The sequence below is a fragment of the Mytilus galloprovincialis genome, chromosome 8 (genome assembly GCF_965363235.1).
Source record: "Mytilus galloprovincialis chromosome 8, xbMytGall1.hap1.1, whole genome shotgun sequence".
Taxonomy (NCBI): domain Eukaryota; kingdom Metazoa; phylum Mollusca; class Bivalvia; order Mytilida; family Mytilidae; genus Mytilus; species Mytilus galloprovincialis.
The window spans coordinates 83,818,925-83,823,959 of NC_134845.1; the positions used below are offsets into that span (position 1 = coordinate 83,818,925).

At 31.4% G+C, this 5,035-nt stretch overlaps 1 long non-coding RNA gene across 1 annotated transcript; it reads right to left on the reverse strand.

The window, feature by feature from the left end:
• Nucleotides 1-310: 310 nt before the first annotated feature.
• On the reverse strand, nt 311-4,742 carry LOC143043599 (uncharacterized). The gene is made up of 3 exons (XR_012968493.1): nt 4,677-4,742; nt 2,132-2,174; nt 311-577 (listed from the first exon to the last, which is right to left on the reverse strand). It is a non-coding gene; the product is annotated as an uncharacterized LOC143043599 (long non-coding RNA).
• Nucleotides 4,743-5,035: the final 293 nt, after the last annotated feature.

Below are 5,035 nucleotides of genomic sequence, written 5' to 3' on the forward strand. Positions count from 1 at the left end.
TGTATAACATATCGTTTATACAAAGTATTGCTATTTCTTCAAATAATTCCTCTCTTAGTGCTCTTGTGCTTTAAAAGATATTGAGCACGTTTAAATAGGTCTTTCTACACGTGTATTTATATATATATTCTTGCCAAGCAACATAAGCCACGGTCGGTTTAACTTAAAACTTGTTCAACATTTTAATGTATGGTATGTACAAAATCATTCAACGCTTTTGTTTGTATCTTTTCACAACGATCAAATATTCACAGGAGGCCAGTGCTGAGAAGAGTAAAAAAATAAGACTGGCAAACATAGAATAATGCTATTAATAACAAATATTTTATCAGTAAAATTGCAGTTGAAAAAATTATATAATTTATACTATATTAAACATGACATTGAACTATAATAACTTTTTAAAAACATAATAAGAAATAAAAAACCAAGCAAGTATTTGACAAAGTCGATACGACACTTGTGAAACGTGGAAATATTTTGTAGGTGCTATGAACTTCGTTCCTCCACAAGACGAAGATTGTCATGGCTTATTCGTCTCCCAACGAGACGTTATTTCACAATGTTCATTTCGAACCTACAATATAATAAAAACAGTATTACATGTTACTCAATTAAGTAATAAGGGCTACATCAATTGTGGTACACAATAAAAAAAGAAGATATTTTTATAGTTTGCAATCAATTGATAAATGCTACATCAAAATATGTACAACTGAGTCAATGTTGTCTGTTGATTTCTTCAATACAGAAGAAGATATTCAGGTCTGGTTACGAATTAATCAGTATGATTGTTCTGTAGAATTGGCACAATATTACCACCATTAATATTGTTGAAGTGATACAGTAGTGAATATCTACAACTTCCCTTTTGTTATTCGTACAAAACTTACCCTAGGCATCAGATGTGACAATTTTAACCAGGCGGATGGTTTTAATTTACCCTACACCATTTTATTTAGGGATTTTCTAACGATGTAAACACAAAAACATCAATGATGGATATACTCGTATACCCTTGTTAAAGCGAAATGACCGATATACATTGACATGAAAACCAAAAAAAAATCAGGCTAGTGAATGGGCATCTCAGTTACATTTGTGCTAGATCGCTCTCTGATAGATAGTTGTATTATTGTTCATTATACCATACTTTTTTATCTTTATATTTGCCAAAGATTTTTTTCTAATTAGATAGTCCTAATCGATTGATATAGAAAAGTTTTACCTGTAAAAGTTTCAATTATTAAAAATCCAAATCGACACTGCTTGAATTGGAAACAGTTGTTTTGGCATTAATCAAACTACGAAAATCCTCGTTGTTAAAACTAGAGGCTCTAAAAAGCCTTTGTCGCTCACCTTGGTCTATGTGTATATTGAGCAAAGGACACAGAAGGATTCATGACAAAATTTGGTTCGCAGTCGGGGTCATTAGACACATTTATTAAACAAGATACCCTAATGATGAGCGTGGTCAAGTTTGGTTTAATTTGTCTTAGTAGTTTCAGAGGAGAAGATTTTTGTAAAAGATAACTAAAATTTACCAAAAATTGTAAGAAAAATAACTATAGAGGGCAATACTCCTTAAGGGGTCAACTGACCATTTCGGTCATGTGTACTTTGCTAAACATTATTGCTGTTTACAGTTTATCTCTATTTATAAAAATATTCAAGATAATAACCAAAAACGGTAAGATTTTCTTAAAACTACCAATTTAGGGGCAGCAACCCAACAACGGGTTCTCTGATCCATCCAAAAATTTCAGGTCAGATAGATCTTGACCTGATAAACAATTTTACTTCATTTCAGATTTGCTCTAAATGCTTTGGTTTCAGAGAAATAAGCCAAAATCTACATTTTACCCCTATGTTCTATTTTTAGCCTTGGCGGCCATATTAGATGCTTGTACAGGTCATAGGATACATTTTTTAAACTAGATACCCCAATGTGGCCAAGTTTTGTTTAATTTGGCTAAGTATTTTCAGAGGAGAAGATTTTTGTAAAAGTTATCGACGGACGCAAAGTGATGAGAAAAGCTCACTTGGCCCTTCGGGCCAGGTTAGCTTAAAACTAGGTAATTATCAAGTTAAACGATAACTGTTAACTTAAGCATTTATTTTAAATACTCACAATAGGTTTGGCAGTATGGTATGGCTCTTGTATTTTTTAAGTCCTGTAAGAAAAATATAAATGCAATTGCCTTTTACATAACTCATTTTTACACCACAAATATTGGGAAAAAAGTCTCAGTTTAACGTTTAAGTTTCAACCAGGCCGTTAGTTTTCTTTCTCTTTTTCATCCCAAGCCTTTCATTACTTAGAAAACGATATTAGTTTTGTGTTTAAGGCCATATGGGGGTATGCAGTTGCGTACATCGTTTTTGTTTATCTTTGTAGATATTTGACTCACTTATGCTACTTCCTCTTTTTTTTTTTTAGAAATTATGAATTGTTTCTTGCTTCTTTCATCAGATTATTTTCCAGTTTATTGTTTATAAGATAACCATCTTAATGTCATCATCGTATGACAAATCAGAAAAATGATTGCGATTTACCATTCGCTTCTAATGTATTCTTGAACGCATTTAAGGTGCAGTTATTGACAAAAGTGTCAGCTGTTCTGCGTCTGATTAAGGTTTACAGAATAGATAATTATTTGAATAGAATAAGTAATTGGTGGATTGATTGTTGGTTGCTTAACGTCTACTAGCAAACATGTTTTGCATGTTCAGGAGAGAGATGAGTTCATAAAATACAACTGGTCCTGTAATAGAGGCGTGTTGAAAGTTATAGTAGAAAGTCGAAATGTATAATACCACTGGAAAAGGAAGGTAACTTGGATAAAGTCAGACATTTTACCTTTTGACAGGCCACCTACAGAGTTGGTGCAAGGGTTGAAATCAAACAGTAAGCGTGGAACGCCTTCTCAAAAGGCGTCATATTTGCCTTGCCCATTCTCACCGGATGTGGTTGTGAATTTATACATGATATCCATCCCGCACAACCGAATTGAAGTCCACTTTGACAAGGGTTTTACTGCCGTTCGGAAGAGAACCAATGATGACCATATTGTATGTTCCCAGTCATCAATTAGAGATGCAGTCATAAAGAATAATGGGGTGCTATCTTTTAACTAAATAGGCCAAAAAATAAAATAAAGCGTAGATTGGGTCGAACACTTCAAATATTTCGTGACTATCCTACATGGCGTCGCTGCAAAACAACACTCATACATAAACGTATTTACAATTTTAGTATTTAGCTGTATTGTGCCTCCAAATGACCTTATATCACCTCCGAATAACCTTGGACGTCAAGCAACAATCACTTTTTAGTTGTGACGTCAAATGTTTTGAATTATGAGGTCAAAATTTAAGGGAACCTGTGTGATTTTATGTAGTGGCAGACAAATGTGTATACAAGTGTAAAAACGTCTTTTATTGACAGAAATTAGAAGAAAAAAATATTTTAAGCAATGCATGAGTATAACTTTGAAATATTTTGCTTATTCGATTTTTTTATTGACACGTCGAATTGTTTTAACATTAAGCTTCAAATATTTTTTTTATTTAATATGTTGATTGGCAATCACGAGAAAACACTGCAAAAATGAGTCTATTTTGTCACTTGTTGGTTGATTTTCTTTAAACTCATGCAAAATATGATTCTTTGATGGGGTTATAAGTTCATATTTGACTATATTATATAATCTTCTGCTCATGAAATGTACAAAGTGAAGTGGTATGGAAATTGTTATTTGTTTTTTTTTCAAATTTTTATTAACAAAATTGGAAATTTAAGGCTTTGTGACCATTTTGAAATAATAATGTGAAGATTGGGTATTGTTTTTTATCTGTAAATTATATTTTTTCGGCATCTACCTTGTTGTATAAAGAAATCTTTAAACCACAAAAAGAAGAATATATATATGCTTAATCAATGTTATTCAATTTTAGATTCTCTACCTTGACATGCTGAAAAATCTATCAAATGGTCAACTAATGAATTATGAAATATAGGTTGTAGCTTGATAAAAGATGTGAAGACACCTTCAGAGTTATTTTTTATACTCTAAACACGGCTAAAATATCAGGAAGCAATGCATTCTGTTCAATAGAAGCCATAACGTTACAATTTTGTATCAACTTTATTGATTTTTCTGCCTTTTTTGCAGAGTTATCTTCTATATCAATGTAAATCTTCATAGGAATGTTAAAATCATGATTTTTTTAGTTTTCCTCAAGTTACCTTTGATGGACTTTTTTCTGTGTAATAATGGGTCATAATGCTAAAGATTAAAACTTAAAAAATCTTCTGTTGCAATTACCTCAAGGTTAGGATTAAATGTATGCTACATTGACATGACTAATTAGCCTTTTTTCTGCGACACGCTTTTAAATAATTAATGTAAAAGTAAAAAGGGAAGATAGGGAAACCAGATGTGTTTTTTTCATATTAAAAAGAAAATATATAGTATTGAAGTGTAAGGTGACAAAAACACATGAACCTGGATAAATAAATTTGCTTGTGAAAAAACGAATACTAATCGTTAATGGTTTTTTTGAAACTAGGATAAACAGCTAGCAAATTTTAAAATACTACAGATTATTTCTGTTAAAAAAGGCACGTTAAATAAGTACAAGTCCCTTCAATACGATTAATGTATAAGACTTACTTGTGATATTTGAAACACACATATTTGTGAAAAAACAGCTTCAACCGTAGTTAAAAGTCGATATTTACCTGTAGACGTTGATTCAGTCCCTTTTATACATCGGCCGTATCTTATCTTGCTTTTAATCTTTAAAAGTTATTTTGATAGCAGATATATCTAGGCCAATGATAATATACACCTGGAAAAAAGTATTGCAACACCAAATTGAAATTCAAATTAAAAACAACACTTTTTATTTTTTTGTTAAATAATTTGTTGAAATAGAACAAGTTAAACATTATTTAAATATCACCTGAGTTTAATCAATAAATATCAACTCTATCAGTTCTGATCTGCACAAGCAGCTACAGTACTCGTAA